The sequence below is a fragment of the Heterodontus francisci genome, chromosome 6 (assembly GCF_036365525.1).
Source record: "Heterodontus francisci isolate sHetFra1 chromosome 6, sHetFra1.hap1, whole genome shotgun sequence".
Lineage (NCBI taxonomy): Eukaryota > Metazoa > Chordata > Chondrichthyes > Heterodontiformes > Heterodontidae > Heterodontus > Heterodontus francisci.
The window spans coordinates 94,135,679-94,158,723 of NC_090376.1; positions in this window are offsets into that span (position 1 = coordinate 94,135,679).

A 23,045-nucleotide genomic window follows, 5' to 3' on the forward strand; every position below is an offset into this window, starting at 1 on the left:
TATAGGGGGGAAAAAATCTCTGCCTAATGAGATTGGAAAATCTTTCTTTATGAGCAGGTTTACAAACTATTACAGGAATTATACAGAAGTAATCTTTCTGCAGAGTTTAAACAATACACTTTGATCCAGTAGTTAGATTTATCCCTCCATGGTTTATATCTTGGCAAATCTTAGGTCTTTGTCATTGTTCTTCAATATTTTATGCGTAATGTTAATACAATTTCAAAATCAATTAAAGATCTGCTTTCAGTGCTATTGAAATTTGGGTAAATTCACTTCAAGAGTATCAAAATCACATCACAAGATGATTAAGCAGAGAGAACAGGAAATAATTACTTTCGGAAATCTTTATGATGGAGCAGAGCTGTCATTTTAAAAGTATAGTATTACATGAAAAAAAATGTCAGTAAAGGTAAATGAGGGAGCTCTTCCAGAACCATAGACAGATGTAATCCCTGGCCCATGTAAGATATCAGAATGTAGGGAAATTCCACATCATGATTCATATTCATGCACAAATTGTTGCTATTCAAGTTAGGCTGTTGGGTGATGCCATATTGATAAAGATTGTACAACAGAAATAAAATGCACATGGATTCAAACAAGATGAAGGCCCAATTACAACTGAAACAGGAGAAATAGAACAACAACTGTTATTTATGTAGCACCGCTAACGTAATAAAACATCCAAAGGAGTTTCTCAGGAGTATTTAAAAACAAAAACATACACTGAACCACATAAGGAGATATTAAGCAGATGACCAAAAGCTTGGTCAGAGAAGTAGGTTTTAAGGAGCATCTTAAAGGAGGAAAACAAGGTAGAGAGGCAGAGAGGTTTAGGGAGAGAATTCCAGAGCTTAAGGCCTAGACAGCTGAAGGCATGGCCACCAATGGTGGAACAATTAAAATTGGGAATGCTCAGAATTAGAGAAGCGCAGATATCCTGGAGGGTTGTGCAGCTGGGAACGTTTACAGAGATGGGAGGGGCATGGCTATGGAGGGATTTGAAAACAAGGATGAGAATTTTTAAATCGAGGCATTGCTTAACTGGGAGCCAATGTAGTTCAGCAAGCACTGGGGTGATGGGTGAACAGGACATGGTGCGAGGACACAGTCAGCAAAGTTTTGGATGTCTTCAAGTTTACAGAGAATAGAATATGGGAGGCCGACGAGGAGTCTGTTAGAATAGTGAAGTCTGGAGGTACCAAAAGCACGCATGAAGGTTTCGGCAGATGAGTTGAGACAGGGTGGATTCTGGCAATGTTACAGAGGTGGAAGTAGGCATTTTGAGTGATAGCACTGATATGTAGTTGGAAGTTTATCTTGGGGTCAAATATGACACCAAGATTGCAGGCAGTCTGGTTCAGCCCCACACAGTTGCCAAGAAATGGGATAGGGTCAGTGGCTAGGAAGCAGAGTTTATGGCAGGGACTGAAGATAATGGCTTCAGTCTTCCCAATATTTAATTGGATGAAATTTCTGCTCACCTAATACCGGATGTTGGACAAGAACTCAGACAATTTAGACAGTGGAGGGGTCGAGAGAGGTGGTGGTGATGTAGAGCTAGGTGTCATCAGCATAAATATGGAAATTTACCCCGTGTTTTCAGATGATGTCACCAAGGGGCAGCATGTAGATGTGAAATATGAGGGGACCAAAGACAGATCCTTGGATTCACCAAAGGCAACAGTGCAGGATTGGAGAGCGAAGCCATTGCAGGTGATTCTCTCACTACAATTGGAATTAGGCGAGGGCAGTCCCACCCAGCTGGATGACAGTGTACAGGCATTGGAGGAGGATGGTGTTATCAACCATGTCAAAGGCTGCAAACAGATAGAGGAGGATGAGGAGGGAAAGTTTATCTTTGTCACAGTCACATAGGATGAAATTTGTGACTTTGATAAGACCCATTTGAGTATTGCGGTGGGGTGGAAACCTGACTGGAGGGATTCAAACATGATGTTCCAAGAAAGATGTGCACAGATTTGGGAAGTGTCACCACGTTCAAAGGCTTGGAGAAGAAAAGGAGGTTGGAGATGGGATGTTAATTAGCAAGGACAGTAGGTCGAGCGTTTTTTGAGGAGGGTATGATAACGGCAGATTTGAGAGAGAAAGGGAAGTTAGGTGGTCTGTAGTTTGGTGGGAATAGGGTCAAGAGAGCAGGAGGTTGGTTTCATGGACAACATGAGCTTGGAGAGAACATGAGGGGAGATTGCAGACAAATGAAAGAACAGTGCAAGTTCAGGGCTAGGGCATGGCGATCTTTAGTAGATGGTTGAGGGGAAGGGAGGGAAGTGCCAGAGGCAGCTAAACAGATGCTCTCAATCTTAGTGAGAAAGAGGTCCATGAACTCCTTGCACATGCTGTTGGATGTGAGGGTGGAGAAGACAGAAGAAAGGAGTTTAAGAAAATGGTTGGCAGTAGAGAAAAGATGCCAGGGGCTACCTTTGCAGTCCAGGATGATTCTGGAATAGTGAGGAGTTTTGGCAGACAAGAGCAGGCCCCCATAATGTTATTTGTGGAAGGTTAACAACAATCCCTGCAAAATCAGTGCTGCATAGAAAAAATAAATCCACTGAACATCTAGGACATTCTAGATGAAAGTGGATGGATTTAAAGAGGATTGAGGTGGGCAGTCCCTTGCATGGACATAGGACCTTGGTAAGCCTGGGTACGCCTGCGATTTCTCACTGCCAAGATTTGGAATTGAATCATAAGAGAACAAAGGAAGTACTGTTAAGAGCAGAATATTGCGAATGCTGGAACTCTGAAATGAGAACAGGAAGTGCCAGAAATACTCAGCAGGTCTGGCAGCATCTGTGTAGAGAGAAACAGAGTTAACGTTTCAGGTCTGTGATCTTTCATTAAAACTAGCAAAAGTTTGAAATGTAACAGTCTTTGAGCAAGTGAAAGGGGGGAGGAGGGAAGGGGAACAAATCTCTCCTGTGTTCCGTCCTATCACAGACCTTCCCTTTTGTTCTTCTTCTCCCTCCCCCTTTCACTTGCCTAAAGACTAACCTTTGCCCCTTCTGATGAAAGGTCACAGACCTGAAACGTTAACTCTGTTTCTGTCTACACAGATGCTGCCAGACCTGATGAGTATTCCCGGCACTTTCTGTTCTCATTTCAAAGGAAGTACTGTACTGCTTTTAACACATGAGCATGTATGCTATGGCTATCACAACCTGCATAGCCTGTTTAAAAGGGGGGGATATTCTGTGTTCAGGTATGCATTCAGATGGGCCAGAAACATATTTAAAAATATATTTCTGCCATTTTGTACCATTTGTGTATTGTGACAATTTATATAATTATTGACTTGAATACCCCTTTTAGTGCTAGGTGTACAAATTCTGAATTGTTTTTAACATTAATATTTAAGTTACTTGTCAGCTCCTGATATGCTAAAATATCATTTGAATTATTTGCAGCCATGTTCTCTCCATTGTTGCAACTTGGCCTATTTCCCCATCACCTGTTTATCAATAGTGATATAAATAACAATGATTATGGTATTTTTAATCACTGGTTACTTCCTGTAGTTTAAAATGCACTGGGGACTAAATTGGATAGCTCTCAAAGACAAGCGAGGGGACTGCGATGCATGATTAACCTGCACACATTGATTGAAATGCCGTCAGCAAACCAACTTTGTGCTGCCTGTTCATTATATAAACGGAATGAATCAGCGAGACCAGCGGGGCTATAAACAGCGAGGAGAAGAAAGGAGAGATTTCAGTTGGCGCAGCGTGAATTAGCGCTGACATCACAGGGAAGCAGATAGGTGATTGGCTGGTGAGTATTGCAGCTTAGGGACTGCATCTCAACAACTGGCAGACTAAAAACGAGAAGAAAATTAAGTATTAATTATAAGGAACAAGTAAGTAGCTGGTGAGTATTATATTTTTTGAGTAAGGTTTATTTTTACTGGTGAACTGTATTGATTAGTAGTAGGATTTATCAGTACGATATCAATAAGGTTTTATTAATAGTTCAAAGGTGTTTTAGTATCAGTAACATTTCTTTTTTCTAGCAGTAGCAAAGGGTCAACTAATAAATAAAGGAATGGCAGGGTTGCTTCAACCTCAAGAGTGCACCTCCTGTGCTATGTGGGAGCTCCAGGATGCTTCCCGTATCCTGGAGAACCATTTGTGCAGGAAGTGTCGTCAATTGCAGCAGCTTGAGCTTCGGGTTTTGGAACTTGAGTGGCAGCTGGTGACACTGCGGTGCATTCATGAGGATGAGAGCTACGTGGATAGCACGTTTAGAGATGTGGTCACCCCACAGCTTAAGAGTATGCAGGGAGAGAGAGAATAGGTGATCGCCAGACAGTCAAAAAAAAACAGGCAGGTAGTGCAGGAGACCCCTGATTGCATCTCACTCTCCAACAGGTATTCAGTTCTGAATACTGGTGAGAGTGATGGTTCACCTGGGGAGTGCAGCCAGAGCCAAGCCCATGGCAACATGGGTGGATCAGCTGCACAGGGGGGTACAGGGAAGATCGGAAGAGCCATAGTGATTCAATAGTCAGGGAACAGACAGGTGTTTCTGTGGCTGCAGACATGAATCTAGGATGGTGTGTTGCCTCCATGGTGCCAGGGTCAAGGATGTCACTGAGCGGCTGCAGAGCATCCTGATGGGGAAGGGTGGACAGCCACTAGTCCAGGTCCACGTCGGAACCAACGACATAGGTAGAAAGAGGGATGTGGTCCTGCAGTTAGAATTTAGGGAGCTAGGTAAGAAATTAGCGAGCAGGACCTCAAAAGTAGTAATCTCCGGATTACTCCCAATGCCACGCGCAAGTGATTATAGAAATAGAAGGATAAGGCAGATGAATGTGTGGCTGGAAAGATGGTGCAGGAGGGAGGGCTTTAGATTCCTGGGACATTGGGACCGGCTCTGGGGGAGATGAGGCCAGTACAGGCCGGACGGGTTGCACCTGAACAGAGCTGGGACTGAGTTCCTTGTGGTACCTTTTGCTAGTGCCTATGGGGAGGGTTTAAAATGGTTTGGCAGGGGGATGGGGACCTGAGGGTAGACTCAACTGGGACAAAATCAGAAATAAAAATGGAAGGTGGAAAATTAATGGATGAATCTGGAAGACAGAAGAAAGGAGGTTAGAAAATAAAAAAAGGAGAGTTTGGCAGTGCTCAAGGGTATCTATTTCAATGCAAGGAGTACAGCAAATAAAGCAGATGAGCTGAGGGCACAGATAGGCATGTGGCAGTATGATATCATTGCTATTACAGAAACATGGCTTAAGGAAGGACAGGAATGGTAGCTCAACATTCCTGGTTACAGGGTTTTCAGACGCGATAAGGAGGGAGATAAGAAAGGAGGGGGAGTGGCAATTTTGGTCAAGGACACTATTACAGCTGAGAGGAGGGATGATATGTTGGAAGGTTCATCAAATTAGGCCATATGGATTGAGCTAAGGAATAAAAAAGGGGCAATCACACTTCACAGGACTGCACCATTTGGTGTTGTCACCTCATATGAACGCGGTTCGTTACACACCTTGGACATCTCTGCTGGGATCCATGTCTGTTCTTGCAGGTTTAGGACCCTCACCTTCTGGCCAACATATACTGGTGGTAATTCTGCACCCACATGCATGTCATGTGCGTCTTTTGTCTTATCTTGTTTCTGATGAAAATAGGTCTGCGATCAAGGACGACTTGGTGCGATGACAGCTTGGTAGTGTGGTTTCATTAGTCGACCAAACATAATCTCAGAAGGTGATAGCAATCCAGAGGCTAATGGTGTTGCATGAAGATGCAACAATGCAACTTGGATAACTTGCCCTGTTTCTAAACATTTTTTCATCAGCAATTTGACTATCCTGACCATACTTTCAGCCATCCCATTTGAACAAAGATATTGGGGTGATGATGTGACATGGTTGATGGACTATCATTCACACATATCCTGGAACGGTTTTCGCTCGTATCGTGGACCATTGTCGGATACCACTTCTACCGGGGCACAAAAAAGGCTAAAGATGACACTAACTGTGTTGGTCACTGCTGTACTCGACGCATCTCAAAGCTTCTGCACAATAGGAAATTTGGAGCGATAGTCAATCACTAGCAGACTGTCTTCTCTGCCAACAGAGCACAACAGTGCTATCCTGATCCATGGTGATGATGATGGTATGTCACATGGTTGGAGAGGCTCTTTCTGTTGACTAGTTTGGTGTTCCTGACACGCATCACAAGATCTCACCACCTGGTCAATGTTCTTGCTGATGCCGGGCCAGAAAACTGACTCACAGGAAAGTCACCACATCCACTCTATTCCCATATGCCCTTAGTGGAGCTGTATATCAGACTGAAGTGTCGCCGGAATGGGTACTTGGCATCCCTTGAATAGTACTCCATTGAATATATCGATTTTGTCTTGATATGGCCAATATATTCTCAGATCCGTAGGGACCTCCAGAATGGTCTCAGGTCAACCCTCTACAATGATCTGCCACAGAGCTCAGAGTATAGGGTCTTGAGAAGTCTCCCCCTGGAGTTCCTCTCCCTTGTTTTGACCAAAGCACATGAGATCTACATTGTAAACATCCTCCAAGCTTGCACAGACTTCGTCAACCTGGAAGTCGAGTGGTATGTCTCACGCCTTCCCAGGGTTGGGCAGTGTACTGAGGGTGTCTGTTATGACCAAAGTGGGAGTAATGCACTGTTATTTCAGTCCCAGTACCCCACAGGTCACAGCATAGCAAGAAAGTTTTTTACCCACCAAAGAATAGCCAAATTAGATACTTTATTTGTCCCCCAGAATAAAGCACACCAAACCAGGTTACTTTAAACAACAACAATATTAACTATTTATTGGAAAAGAAATAATAAGTCTTAAACAATAATGAGATAAATCTGTAAGTGAAAAGATTTTTAAAAACTCCTTATTCTTCCTAGCCCTCATGCACACACACATTCAAAAACTGGTTAACTGGGGAAAAGGATTTTTTGGTTTACAGCTTTTTTTTAGGAATAAAAAGGAAAAAATAAAAATGATTGAGTTTGTCATGTTCTGGTCGAATGTTTTCAGGTGTCCCAGAGTCGAATAGTTGGATGCCACTCAAAGTCTGTCCAGGCAAGGTTGATGAACAGTTTGTGATGGGTAGGCATTCAAAGCAATTTGTCTGTAGCAGGCGTCACATAGGTCTTTCAGCAAGGGTGTTGCAACAGGTCTGCTTGGGTGTTAAAACAGCAGTCGAGCAGTAAAAGCTTTCTTGAGATTTCAGGATCCCCAAAACACAGGCGGCAACAGGAACCACTCTTGAGGCAGAGAACCTTCAAAGACTGGAGACAATAGGAATCTGCTACCTCTGACATACAGGGGTTCCTTCTCTGAAAAGCAGTCTTCCTCAACAGAGAGAAGAAACTTTTTTTTTCCTGTCTTTTTTCTCTTTCCAGGCAGATCACAGCCACATTTCAAATGCAGGATTTCTTTTAAAGAGATGCAAGTCTTCATTTACAGAGAGACGTCATTTTCTCCAGTTTCCAGGCAGGTCACAGTCAGATTTCAACTGCCTGGACGGCTGTTTTAGTGACTGGAAGCCAGTGTCCAGTGGCGTACCATAGGGATCTGTGCTGGGTCTCTTATTGTTTGTCATTTATATAAACAACATAGATGACTATGTGGGGGGTAGGATCAGTAAGTTCGCGGATGACACAAAGATTGGCCGAGTGGTTAACAGTGAGGTGGAGTGTCTTAGGTTACAGGAAGATATAGATGGGATGGTCAAATGGGCAGTAAAATGGCAGATGGAATTTAACACTGAAAAGTGTGAGGTGATACACTTTGGAAGGAATAATGTGACACGGAAGTATTCAGTGAATGGACTGACACTGGAAAGTTCTGAGGAACAAAGGGACCTTGGCATGTTTGTCCATAGATCTCTGAAGGCAGAAGGGCAGGTTAATAGGGTGGTGAAAAAGGCATATGGGACACTTGCCTTTATCAATCGAGGCATAGATTACAAAAGCAGGGAGGTCATGTTGGAGTTGTACAGAACTTTGGTAAGGCCACAGCTGGAGTACTGTGTGCAATTCTGGTCGCCACATTATAGGAAGGATGTGATTGCATTGGAGGGGGTGCAGAGGCGATTCACCAGGATGTTGCCTGGGATGGAACATTTAAGCTATGAAGTGAGGTTGGATAGGCTTGGGTTGTTTTCGCTGGAGCAGAGAAGACTGAGGGGTGACCTGATCAAGGTGTACAAGATTATGAGGGGCATGGACAGGGTGGATAGCTGTTCCCCTTAGTTGAAAAGTCAGTTACGAGGGATCACAAGTTTAAGGTGAGGGGCAGGAGGTTTAAAGGGGATTTGAGGAAGAACTTTTTTACCCAGAGGTGGTGACGGTCTGGAATGCCCTGCTTGGGAGGGTGGTAGAGATGGGTTGCCTCACATCCTTTAAAAAGTACCTGGATGAGCACTTGGCACGTCATAACATTCAAGGCTATGGGCCAAGTGATGGCAAGTGGGATTAGATAGACAGGTCAGGTGTTTTTAATGCATCGGTGCAGACTCGATGGGCCGAAGGGCCTCTTCTGCACTGTATTATTCTGTGATTCTGTGATTCTGCCTGCTCCTTGTCCAGCTCACTGGTCTTTTCGCAATCCAGAAGTGAAACTAACTTCAACAATCAAGTCACATGACAATCATAAATCTTGACCTGTCATTCCACTGCCGAGTCGTTTGGAAACAGGTCTCTTGCCGTCAGTGTATTTCACTCAGTTCAAACCCACCAAGTTTTAGCAATCAATGTCCACAGAAAAAAATCTTTTCTCAGTTTTTAAAAACACACAGAATTCTAAGCTTTCAATACAAAAACAAATCTCTTGTAACATGTCTGATAGGACCATCTAACTACCAGGTTTGTATCGGACAGCACAGTTGTAGCCCTGAATCTTGATGAGTCACCTCTGGAGTAAAGGCACTCGTGAGCGGTTTTCTGCAGATCATCTTCAGAGGCTTTTGATCTGTCTCGACTGTGAACTCTTTCCCGTATAAGTATGCGTGGAAGCTGGTGATCCTGAAGACAAGAGCGAGAGTTTCTCATTTGATATTGGAGTAATTTGCTTGTGCTGATCACAGACTTTTTGAACCAAATGCAAAGGTTTGCCCCCTTAAAGACATGCACCAAGACCTTTCTGCAATGCGTCCACTTCTAATGGGGTTGCCTTCCAAGGATCATAGTATTGAAGACATGACTTGGCTGACAGTGCTTGTTTCAACACATTGAATGCATATTGGTAATCGTACTGCCATAGGAATGGCATGTCTTTCTTCAGCAATTCTCTTAGAGGAGATGCCTTCTCCAAGAAGCTTGTTACGTATGCAACAAGGAAGTTAAATAGACCTAAACACATTTGGAAGCTGTCCTTGTCTTGTGGTGTTGGTACTGAGCGATATCTTCGATTTTCCCAGGATCCGAGCAGATACCTGAGCTTGAGTAAATGGCACCAGAAAAATTTACGTGATCAGCCTTAATGGAGCACTTTTTGCTGTTGAAAACCAAACTTTCGTGTCTGGCGGTCTCCACTAACAAATATAGGTTTCTGTCATGCTCTTCTTCAGTGTGTCCTACTATGGCACTGTTGTCCGCAATTCACAGCCCGGGACTTATTCCGTTATCCAGTCCATATGCTGTTGAAATATATCCTGACTGACTGACAGCCCGAATGGTAAACAGAGGAAACATTACCTGCCAAAAGGAGTTCTGATATTGTTAGCTCTTGTGACTCTCCTGACAAGTGTATGGACTAATATCCATTTTTTGTGTCCAATTTGGAAAAGTGTTTTGCTCCAGTGAATGTTGGGTTTAACTCGTCTAGCGTTGGTATCTTATGTGCAAAGATGGGAGGCAGGTCAGAAGATTGGACAGAATATAAAAAACAGCAAAGAATGACTAAAAGATTGATAAGGAAGGTAAAATTAGAGTATGAGAGAAAGCTAGCTAGAAATATAAAGACAGATAGTAAGAGTTTCTATAGATATTTTAAAAAGAGTTAACAAAGTGCGCATTGGTCCTATAGAAAGTGAGTCTGGGGAATTAATAATTGATAATAAAAAGATGGCAGATGAATTGAACAGGTATTTTGCATCGGTCTTCACTATTGAGGATACAAGTAACATTCCAGTATTAGCTGTAAGTCAGGAAATGGAAGGGAGGGAGGAACTCAAGAAAATCATAATCACCAGGGAAGTGGTACTGAACAAATTGTTGGAACTGCGGGCTGACAAGTCCCCAGGTCCTGATGGACTTCATCCTAGGGTGTTAAAAGAAGTAGGTAGTGAGATAGTTGATGTGTTAGTTTTAATTTTCCAAAATTCCCCAGATTTGGGGACGGTTCCATTAGATTGGAAAATAGCAAATGTAACACCTTTACTCAAAAACAGAGGGAGGCAGAAAGCAGGAAACTGCAGGCCAATTATCTTAATATCTGTCTTAGGGAAAATGTTAGAAGCTATTATTAAAGACATTATAGCAGGGCATTTAGAAAAATTTAAGGTAATCAGGCAGAGTCAACATGGTTTTGTGAAAGGGAAATCCTGTTTAACCAATTTATTGGAGTTCTTTGAGGGAGTTACATGTGCTGTGGATAAGGGGAATGAGTGGATGTATTGTACTTAGATTTCCAGAAGGCATTTGATAAGGTGCCACATCAAAGGTTATTGCAGAAAATAAAAGCTCATGGTGTAGGGGGTAACATATTGGCATGGATAAAAGATTGGCTAGCTAACAGGAAACAGAGAGTAGGCATAAATGGGTCATTTTCTGCTTGGCAAGATGTAACGAATGGTGTGCCACAGGGATTAGTGCTGGGGCCTCAACTTTTAACAATTTATATAAATGACTTAGATGAAGGGACCGAAGGTATGGTTGCTAAATTTGCTGATGACACAAAGATAGGTGGGAAAGTAACTCGTGAAGAGGACATAAGGAGGCTACAAAGTGATATAGATCGGTTAAGTGAGTGGGCAAAGACCTGGCAAATGGAGTATAATGTGGGAAAGTATGAAATTGTCCACTTTGGCAAAAAAAATAAAAAAGAAGCATATTATCTAAATGGTGAGTTTGCAGAGCTCTGAGATGCAGAGGGATCTGGGTGTCCTAGTGCATGAATCGGAAAAGGTTAGTATGCAGGTACAGAACGTAATTAGGAAAGCTAATCGAATGTTATTGTTTATCGCGAGGGGAATTGAATACAAAAGTAGGGAGGTTATGCTTCAGCTATACAGGGCATTGATGAGACCACACCTGAGTACTGTACACAGTACTGGACTCCTTATTTAAGGAAGGATGTAAATGCGTTGTAGGCAGTACAGAGAAGGTTTACCAGACTAATACCTAGAATGGGGGGGCTATCTTATGAGGAAAGATTGGACAGGCTAGGCTTGTATCTGCTGGAATTTCGAAGAGTAAGAGGCGACTTGATTGAAACATATAAGATCCTGAGGGGTCTTGACAGAGTAGATGTGGAAAGGATACTTCCCCTTGTGGGAGAATCTAGAACTAGGAGTCACTGTTTAAAAATAAGGGGTCGCCCATTTAAGACAGAATGGTGGAGCAGGCTCGAGCGGCCAAGTGGCCTACTCCTACTCCTACTTCATATGTTCCTATGTTTGTATGAGGACATCACGCAGGCTTTGTTTAGCCTCTTCAGGTCCAAACATAGTCGAATTGACCCGTCCTTCTTGACTGTGGTAGTGATGGCACTGCATCAGTCTGTGTGATCTTGCACTAGTCGAACGATGCCTTGTTTTTAAGAACACAGGAACATAGGAGCAGGAGTAGGCCATTCAGCCCATCGAGCCTGCCATTCAATACGATCATGGCTGATCATCCACTTCAATGCCTTTTTCCCACACTATCCCCATATCCCTTTCTGTCATTGTTATTTTCCATTCCATCTTCAACTTTTCTCGAATGTGCATGCTGCGTTTTCATGGTGGGTCGATTGACCATGTTGCACCTTCTTTAAGGTGCAGGACTGCGTTCCCATGGAAATTCCCAATCGTGTCAAACTGGTCTGGGTACAACCTCTGGAGGTCTTGTACCAATCCAATGGATGTGCACCTGTTTTGACTGCTGTGGTCTTCTGACTGGGTCAACTCACGGATGGTGACCATGTTAAGTTCTTTGCACGCTGGCACCCCTGCTGCTGCTGGTCTTGACACATCCACTATGTAGAATATCTCAGTAGACCATGTTGACTTTGGACTTGTATTCCAGGTCTAGGGAGCCTAGGCACTTTATTGTCGAGGCATTGTATGCCATAAGCTTCATGCTTCTGGGTTGGACCACAGATTTCCATGCTTCATAGTACATGTCCTTGAGAATGTGGAAAGGTAGAGTGTTGGTCCTTCCACCTCTGTCAATCTTGGCTCTCAGTCGATGCCATCCAGCTTTATTGGGACTGGTGATCTGGAGTGTTGCAAAAGCTTCCGTTTTAACGGAATGGATTTGTTTCACTCAGGTGACCGTGTGAAATATCAATTCACCTGTAGTGTCTTCACTTCGATCCACCTCATCCATTTTCGTCAGGCGCTCCCCCATTTCGAGGATGGTCTATGCCTTTGGCAATGCCTGGAAGTGTCTTGCCTCCCTTCACCTCTGGGTGGTGCACTTCTGAGGTTTGAGCGCTGCCCACTCTGGCTTCTCCCCCTGTTCCTACTGATGGACCTTCTGCAAAGTTTGGTCCAGTGCCCTCTAAGCCCGCATGCCTTGCATGTGTTTACATATTCCGGGTATCTACCTGGTTGGTGGGAGAGCCTGCAGTTACTACACACCTTGTTCTGCCTGGGTGCCTTAGATATTTTACCAACAGGCATTTCAGACCCTAAGGCTTGCAAAAACTGTTTCCCTGCGATAATTGCCTTGTATCTGCATTCGTCCTATAGTAAGCTCTCCACACTATGTACCTTCAACTTTTCCAGGAGATCTTTTTGGAGCACCTCAATAGGAGTGGAGGCAATAACCAACTCCATAATTCATTACGAGAGTTCAGCATCAGATAAGTTGCATTCATTTGCTTTCTCACTGCATTGGTTAACAAAGTCGTCCTAGCTCTCATTGGCTTTCTGCCTATATCGCATGAGTTGCAGGCTGTGTAATTGACTTTAATCCTAAGATGTTAATGTTTAATGTTGTCCGTTGCTTTGATGAATCCTTCTGGTCAGTATCAGATAAACCAGAGTATTAATTCTGCGCAGATCTTCATTTTCCATGGCAATCTTAATTTTTATCGCCTGCTTCTCTGCATCCACAACCTCATGGTCTGTGAAGCCTAGTTCAGTCATCTGCTTAAACAGTTTGAACTCGCCTGGGACAGCAGATGCATTCCAGTCCATCTCTGGAAATCTGGCTGCCATTGCCTAAACCTTCTACTCCTTTCACCCCCTGAGGGGCAAACCTTGCTTTTAAGAGTTGCAGCAAGCTGCAATGTCTGCAGAGCTCAGCAGGAGCCACCCTCTGAGCTGTGTTGCTGCAGTGCAGGCTTGTGAGTTTGAAGGTGGGAGTCAGAAATGGCACGCAAATGCAGCGATGGCAAGAATCTGCGCCAAAACACGATGCTGCACTCATTTCTGCGGCTGAAACTATCGTTGATTTTTGTCTTGCCTGCTCGGGGCAAAACCAGGCATATGCCCAAATCGCGTTCAGTCTCTACTCACACCGTTGCTCGCCCAATGTGAGAACTGTGATCTGGTCGCAGTGCTTCAGGTATGCTTCTGACTTGAATTGTTGTTTTCAGCTGCTGATCAATGCTGTTGACTCACTACCACTGCCACCATAATGTATTTTCTCTTTCTAGATTAATACAAATGAAGCTGAAGGGCAGGCATAGAGGCTGAACACAGAGAATGGAGACTTGTTGTTGCTTTAGCTTACACATGTTAACTGTGCAAGAGAATTGAATCACATGATATTGTATCACTTCCTGTGATGGCATACATATTAGCATAAACATATATTTAAATGATTCTCTTTAGCATACCAACAAATACACTATCACAAGAGTGGGCCCCAAGGTTTTTGGATGCTGCAGTGAAGGTCTTGGTGGAAGACGTGCAAAGGAGGAGAGATATATTCAGAGAGGGTCTAGAGGCCCTCCAGACTCATGGCAGTGGGAACAAATAGCTATGGAAGTCAATGCCAGAAGTCAGGCCCCGTGGACCTGGACACAGTGCCAAAAACAGTTAAATGACCTCACACAAGTGATCAACGTCTGTGCATGCATCTTCAAATGTCATATTCTTACAACTGCATACTATCCTCACACACTGCTCTATGTACCACGCCCTTTCCCCTCACTCATCTACCAAAAATCCTTACCAATCATGAACTCATATTTCACATTTACAGCTTCACCTCATACACACACACTTAGCACTGCTGAAAGCCTCATACCCACATCTCACTGCTTGCACATACTATATAAGAACATAAGAAATAAGAGCAGGAATAGGCCATATGGCCCCTCAAGCCTCCTCTGCCATTCAATAAAACTATGGCTGATCTAATCTTGGCTTCAACTCCACTTTCCTGCCTGTTCTCCATAATCCTTGACTCCCCTATAGTTCAAGAATCTCTCTATCTCAGCCTTGAATATATTCACTGACACAGCCTCCATAATTCTCTGGGGTAGAGAATTTCGAAGATTCACAACCCTCTGAGAGAAGAAATTCCTCCTCATTTTCATCTTAAATGGGTGGCCCCTTATTGTGAAACTATGGCCCCTAGTTCTAGAATCCCCCACGAGGGAAAACATCCTCTTTGAACCTTTCCGAAGGGTCACTGACCCGAAACGTTAACTCTGCTTCTCTTTCCACAAATGCTGCCAGACCTGCTGAGTGGTTCTAGCATTTCTCGTTTTTATTTCAGATTTCCAGCATCCGCAGTATTTTGCTTTTATTCTCTTAGAATCTTATCTGTTTTAATAAGGTCACCTCTCATTCTTCTAAAGTCCAATGAGTAGAGGCCCAACCTGCTCAACCTTTCCTCATAAGACAAGCCCTTCATCCCAGGAATCAGCATAGTGAACCTTCTCTGAATTGTCTCCAATGCATGTAGATCCCTCCTTAAATAAGGACACCAAAACTATACACAGTACTCCACTCCAGTTGTGGTCTCATCAATGGCCTCTACATTAGTTGTAAGGCTTCCATACTTCTACAGTCCTTCCCCCTTTCAATAAAGTCCAACAATCTATTTGCCTTCCTAATTATTTGCTGTACCTACATGCTAACTTTTTGTGATTCATGTTAGAGGGCACCCAGATCCCTCTGTACGGCAGCATTCTGCAGTCTCTCGCTATTTAAATAATATTTTGCTTTTCTATTCTTCCTGCCAAAATGGATAACCTCACATTTTCCCGCATTATACTCCATCTGCCAAATCTTTGCCCACTCACTTAACCTATCTATATCCCTTTGCAGATTCTTTAGGCTGAATTTTCATGGGTGGACAGTGGATGAAAATATTGTTGCAGGCTGGCATGCCATTTTCCCGACATGAGTTTCACCAGGGCAGGAGGAGGGCAGCCCCTAGATACTGCTCAATCCATTAACAACACTAATTAAGATGGTTACAGAGCTCATTGAGAGCTCATTAAGGGGCATGTTCTGATTTTGAAGAGGCAGCACGAGCTGCACACACTCTCGAATGGAGGCAAACACACAGCAGGGAGCCAGTCATGGCCACCCCAGGGAATTAGATGGGCCCCATGAAAGGGTGAATGGCGCAAAGGGGTGCTCAGTCATTGGCAAACAGGTACCATCATCTCAGTGCAGGCAGTGGGAAACGTGGTCAGTAAGCACTTGGGCAGAGCAAGAGGTCATCACCCTCTTGGCATTGTAGTTCCAAAAGAGGAGGGGGGTAAGGCTGCCGACTGAGAGCCAGTTAAGCAGAAGCAAGGCAGCATCTGGCAATGGGGACACGACTCTCAGATTTTGGGTCTGGTGGCAATGAGGAACAACACCCTTCGCAGTGAGGGCAGAGCCCTGAGCATCAGGAGGGCAGAGGAGAAGGACAAGGGGCAGGAAGGAGGGCACAGAAGCCATGCCCTCACCATAGGATCTACCGCTGAAGACAGGGATACATTGAGATGACCGAGAATCAGTGCCACAGGAGATTGCAACTCTCTAGGCAAATGGTCACAGAAGACCTCACACCACACTGCACTGGTCGCCATGCCCTGCCAATCGCCATCAAAGTCACTGAGGTCTTGAACTTGTTAACTTCTGACTCATTCTATGGATCAGCTGTGGACCTTGGTGGCATCTCATAAATGGCTACACACCACTGAATCCCATAAGTTACTAATGTCCTGCTTGTGAGAGCTTGGCAGTACATTCAATTCCAGACAGACACGTTCTCACAAGCACAGAGGGCACTGGGTTTCACTTCCATCGCTGGATTGCTTCAGGTACAGGGCATCACTGCACCCATGCGACAATAAAGCCAGTGACCGGCCAGTGAGATTCATCATCAGGAAGGTCTTCCACTCCCTTAATGTTCAGCTGGTCTGTGACCACAACAAGAGCTTCCACCATATGTGCACTCACTTTCCTGGCAGCTGCCATGGATTCTTCATCCTCCAGCAGTCCAGGCTGCGGCAGCTCTTCACTCCATGCACCCTCCCGCCACCCCCCCCCCAACCCCCCCACAACCGGCTAAACACCTTGGATGGATTCTAGAGGACAAGGGATATCCTTTGAAGAGATGACCACTGACTCTCTACAAATGCCCAAGACAGAGGGACAGAGCTGCTACAATGAAACCAACTGCTCAGAAGGACAATCATTGAGCAGGCCGTTGGGCTTCTCAAGATCCATTTCCAGTGCCTGGACCGGTCAGGTGGCCCTTGCAATACACTTCTGCAAGGGTCTCGCTCATTGTGGTGGTCTGTTGTACTCTCTATAACAAGACCAACCAGAGATATGTGGACCTTGAGGATAGTGAGACCCTGGAAGGGCACAGCTCATTGGAGAAAGCAGAGGAGCAGGATGTGGAAGAGGAGGAGAAAGAGGTGGCAGACAGGGAGGATGCAGAACACTGAGGTGCTCCAGCTGTGCAGGGAGGTGACCAGGCCCAGCTAGGTGCTCAAGGGTCTCGCCAGGTTGCCATTAACGTCAGGGATCACCTGATTCAGACTCGTAATGACTGAGCCCCTCTGACGCGGAGGAACGGCATGGCCTGGAACTCACTCTGAAGTGCCTGTGCTAACACTTCCATTGAAGATGTAGCCTGGAATATTTAAACTCTGAATACCAATGAAGGATGCACATCTGTTCAGAGGTTTCACCATCACCGTAGATGGACCCGTCCTTGCCTTCACTACTTCATACCTCTTTTCTTAACCCACATGTCTGGCTTCATATGTTAATATTTGCATGGTGCTCAAAATGACAAAAACAGTGTATAGTTACAGATAGAAGACACCCACTACCTCACACAGTGTTCTGCCCAATGCGGTGGCCTCCACACTCAGCCACTTCTACATGACCTCAGAGGAGGTGAAACAGTCTGTTCACTTGTCCCTTCCTGCAGCTGAGATGTACATGGTGGTCATCCTCCTCATGGAGATGCCAGTGGGGGCACCTCCAGAGGCTGCTGCAGCTGCACCATTGCAGGGGCAGCTTCTGTCACTGGGGCCTGCTATTCAGGTGCACTGAGGGGCAAAGGAGGCCTAAGATTATGATGGCATCCTGTGAGGGGTGATACCTTCATCCTCCTAGGTGATAGCCTCAGACCTTGACTGGTGCTCCAGATGGCTGGAAGGGAGCACCAGATGGGGTGCAACTGACATCCCTTCCAAACATTCCTGCACTGTCAGTGCCACTGACCAGTCCATGCTACATTGTGTGACATGCATCCTGTGTACATCAGTGCGCAGTTCCTGCATGCACTCTAAGTGCTGCTGTATATGGCTCTCCATGAGGTTGGCCACTCTCTTAACAGATGAACTCATGCACTCAAAGTCCTGAGCCATGGTGGTGCCTATGAGCTGGATGCATTCCTCCATTCTGAGCCCATGACCATGCACTTCCTCAGTGAACTCTGACATGTATGAGCACACCTGTTGCTGCTGGTCTTGGTAGAGCCTCCTTTCTTGTGACTCTTGAGGCCTTGCATCTGTGCCCAGCTCAGAAGTGCTGTGTCTGTCCTCTATTCCCCAAAGGGAGCTGCCCACTGCTCCCTCTGCCTCGTCCACCTCTTTTTGCACACTACCGTGTCATCACCCAGTGCCATCCAATCTAACCACATGCGAGGACCCACCGAGGTGACAGTATCTGAGCTGGTGGAGGGTGCGCTTATAAGATGTGTTGGTACTTCTTCTGAACTCTGATGTAGCTGCACGTGGCTCTGCGATGGTGAAGGAGATGGTCTAAGTGCCTCGATTTCTGCACCTGTGGGAGACACAAGACGAGATCATGAGAACTAGCTTTGGAGAGCAAAAGCCTCTGCATGTGCTGAGGCTTCAGGCTTCCCAGTACAACTCAGTCTTCGGTATGCTGAATGAATGCATTGCACTCTTTAATCACAATCTCCACCACAGATGCCCATTTTCCCTTGCCCGACTTCCTCATGGCCCATGATCCTGGCGATGCCCATGGCTCCCTCTTCCATGCTTGTGATCATGTTTATATAGGGAATCTCCTCCCTTTTGGGGCCAGTCCCAGGTATTATGAGTCCATTTCACATGCAAGGATAAAGAGAGAGATAGATAAGGCATTGCTGACCTCTATGACCAATGCCAGCTGCTCCTATTCATTATTTTAAAACTTTTGATTCTTTCATGGGTTGTGGGCATCTCTGGCAAGGTCAGCATTTCTTGCCCATCCCTAATTGCACTTGAGAAGGTGGTGGTGAGCTGCTTTCTTGAACCGCTGCAGTCCAAATGGTGCAGGTACACCCACAGTACAGTTAGGCAGGGAGCTCTAGGATTTTCACCCAGCGAAGTGAGGGAACAGCAATAGATTTCCAAGTCAGGATGGTGTGTGACTTGGAGGGGAACTTGCAGGTGATGGTGTTCCCGTGTGTCTGCTGCACTTGTCCTTCTAGGTGGAAAAGGTTGTGGATTTGGAAGGTGCTGGTGAAGGAGACGTGGTGAGTTGCTACAATATATCTTGTATATGGTACACACTGCTGCCATTATGCGTTGGTGTTGGAGGGAGTGAATGTTTAAGGTGACGAATGGGGAGCCAATCAAGCCGGCTGCTTTGTCTTGAATAACGTCAAGCTTCCTGAGTGTTGTTGGATCTGCACTCATCCAGGCAAGTGGACAGTATTCCATCACACTCCTGACTTGTGCCTTGTAGGTGATGGACAGGCATTGGGGAGTCAGGAGGTGAGTTACTCGTCACAGAATTCCCAGCCGATTACCTGCTCTGTAGCCGTAGTATTTACATGGCAGCTCTAATTCAGAGGTTGACAGCGGGGGATTCAGCAATAGTAATGCCATTGAATGTTCAGGGGAGATGGTTAGATTCTCTCTTTTGGAGATCGTCATTGCCTGGCACTCGTGTAGCATGCATGTTACTTGCCACTTATCAGCCCAAGTCTGAATGTTATCCAAGTCTTGCTGCATATGGACATAGCCTGCTTCAGTATCTGAGGAGTTACCAATGATACTGAACATCGTACAATCATTAGCAACCATCCCTACTTCTGACCTTATGATGGAGGGAAGGTCAATGATGAAGCAGTTGAAGATGGTTGGATCCAGGACACTACCTTGAGGAACTCCTGCAGTGCTGCCCTGGGGCTGAGATGATTGGCCTCCAACAACCACAACCATCTTCCTTTGTGCTAGGTATAACTCCAACTATTGGAGATTTTTACCCCGATTCCTATTGGCTTCAGTTGGGCTAGGGCTTCTTGATGCCACTCTCAGTTAAAGGCTACCTTGATATCAAGGGCAATAACTCTCACCTCCCTCTTGAATTCAGCTCTTTTGCCCATGTTTGGGCTAAGGCTGAAAGTGATCTGGAGCTGAGTGGTACTGGCAGAATCCAAACTGAGCATCAGTGAGCAGGTTACTGATGAGTAAGTGCTGCTTGATAAAACTGTCGACAACACCTTCTATCCCTTTGTTGATGATTGAGAATAGTCTGATAGGGCTGTAATTGTCCCAGTTGGATTTGTGCTGCCTTTTGTGGATAGGACATATCTGGAAAATTTCCCACCTTGTCGGGTAGATGCCAGTGTTGTAGCAGTACCGGAACAGCTTGGCTAGTGGTGCTGCTAGTTCTGCAACACAAGTTTTCGGTACTATTGGCCGGAATGTTGTCAGGGCCCAAAGCCTTTGCAGTATCCAGTGCCTTCACGTGGAATGAATAGGATTGGCAGAAGACTGGCGTGTGTGATGCTGGAGACTTCAGCAGGAAGCCAAGATGGATCATCCACTCAGTATTTCTGGCTGAAGATGGTTGCGAATGCTTCAGCCTCTTCTTTTGCACTGATGTGCTGGGCTCTTCCATCATAGAGGATAGGGATAATTGTGGAGCCTACTCCTCCTGTTAGTTGTTTAAGTGTCCACCATCATTCACCACTGGATGTGGCAGGACTGCAGAGGTTTGATCTGATCCGTTGGTTGTGGGATCGCTTAGTTCTGTCTAATGCACACAGCTTCTGCTGTTTGGCATGCAACTAGTCCTGTGTTGTAGCTTCACCGGGTTGACACCTCATTTTTAGGCATGCTCTTCTGCACTCCTCATTGAACCAGGGTAGATCCATTAGAAGCTGTATGTATCAATGCTAGCCGGTCCTCAGCAGCACTATGGTGCTGAGCCTTGCTGAAGGGTCAGTAAGTGCCCTGGGCACACGTTTCTCCCATGCTCAGAGCATCATGGATACTCAGGCTCCTCAGCTGGTGTGTCTGCTGGAGGTGACTACCCAGAAGCTTGTCCTGAGGGTTCAGCATTGCACTCATCTTGCCCTCCTGCACTCTTCAATGAAAAATGGACATGGGCTGCAAAGGTGGCCACTGAAGGTCAGCTGACCTGCCCTTTGTATGCAAAAATTGACTCACTGTCTCAAAAGGACTAAAGGATACCTTCCAGACTAAGAGGTGCCATCAACACCCATCCTGAAACCATCAGGAAACATTCCTGAACTGAATGTATTTCTTCTGAAACAAAGAAGGTGATTGTCTTAGACCTTCTCAGGATAATGTTTTGCAACAATAAACCAAGATGGGGCTAATCAACGTATGCCCACACCATATTTTGAAAAGGAACAGTGAGAAATCACATAGTGGGGCAGCCTTGTTGGTCTCGTTTTAAAAATCTTTGAAAATACAGACTGCAGGAAAAATTTGCAAGCAGACAAGGCAATAACCTGGTCCCTTAAAAGAACTAGGGTCTGTAACGTGTTAAGGTCTTCAAGCCAGTTCCTTTTCAAGTCCACCAGCACAGAAAACTGATCTCCTGGCAATGAGACTACAAGCAATTAACTTCATGACCTGCTGTTACTATCAGGTGAGAAATAGGTCTAGGGGTTCCCCCTCAGCCTTTGCCTGGTTTAACCGTAACAGGGTTTATTTTTAAAAACACCGTGTTTTTAGCTCCCCCTCAGTGAATCCTTGTTCACTGCTTTCCAATTGTAAGGCAAAGAAGTCAGACAGGTTTTAAACAAGAAAGATGGAAGTTTATTAATCTTAAACTCTAATTTGGTTAACGACCACGAATATGTGGCGCAACCGTGCTAGCATGCATACGCAATAAAAATCACGCAGATAGAGACAGAAAAAGTAGAAAGGATAAAGGGGAAAAGTTTGAGACAATAGTTGGGTTGTAATTGCAGTCCTTTGAGTTCAATGTGGAATCTTTGGTTGCTGGTAAGTCTTGCTGTTCATTGGGACTCAATGCAGGCTTTAACTTGTTTTGATGTAGGAGTCTTCTCCCTCTTGAGGTTTAAGTGACTTCAGTGGGTCCAGAGGCTTGTGAGAAGGCGAGAGAGAGCCAGCCAGGAGAGAGGCTGTTTTGTTCCAGGTTCAGTTGCAATCTGCCGTCTGTCTTTAAAACGGTTCTGTGAGCAGTTCAAAACCAGAACTTAGCCAGCAGGTTAGTCATGTGACTCACTGTTCGAACAAACTCCTGCATTTGTGAATATCAAATCTTTCGGTGGGGGGCGGGAGGGGTGTAGTGCTGTCTCTTACACCGACAAGCTATGCGCCACCATTGCCCAGCCCAAACTCTGTTAATTGAATCAATGAGCAGTTCCCATTGTCTTTTGAAGCACTATCTCTTAGTATGCAAATGTCTGGTGATCTCTTTAAACAAGTCATTTCTTCACTCCAGCAACAGTTCAAAATTAATGTTCATATGACGAAATCAATATGCCTCATTCTTGGCAGGTGGGGGTCTTCATGATACCTGCTGAAAATCCACGTTTTCGGAGAATCCTACAACAACTTCGATATATGATTCCATCTATCGAATCCACCTAACTACACTTCAGGAATGAAAACGCTTTCTTCACTAGGTGCATAACGCATACCTTTTCCCCCAAAATAAGTCAAATTACATGACTTACGAAACATTCCTTTGTTTGCAATTTGTAGCATTTAACGGCATTCTTTCTCAAGTGCACTGAAATGTGTGTGTGAGTGGTGAGTGAGCGACATAGCGTTAGACTTTCGGGTTGAATGTGTGAATAAAAATAATCCTCTTTATTTAAACCCATGAAAAGCATGCTGCTGGTTATTCAAATTGGCCACACACTCAAGAGTTAAGAAACACACACATCTTCCTTGTCAAAAACACACTGATTACAAACACTAAAGGGAAAAGAACTGGAGTTTCAGTTTTCTATCAATTCTGTCCATAAAACTACCAATCACCTAGTAACAGTCTACCAACCTCACTGACAGTCGACCAACCTTAGTGACAGTCTACCTGCCACCCAGGGACAGTCTATCAACTTTGGCACTTGTTTACTTACTGAACTGAGCTTAACTGAGTCAGAATGAACGTTGAGCATGACATGCATGAATGCCTCAGTGACCTCCTTTACACAAGAGTGGAT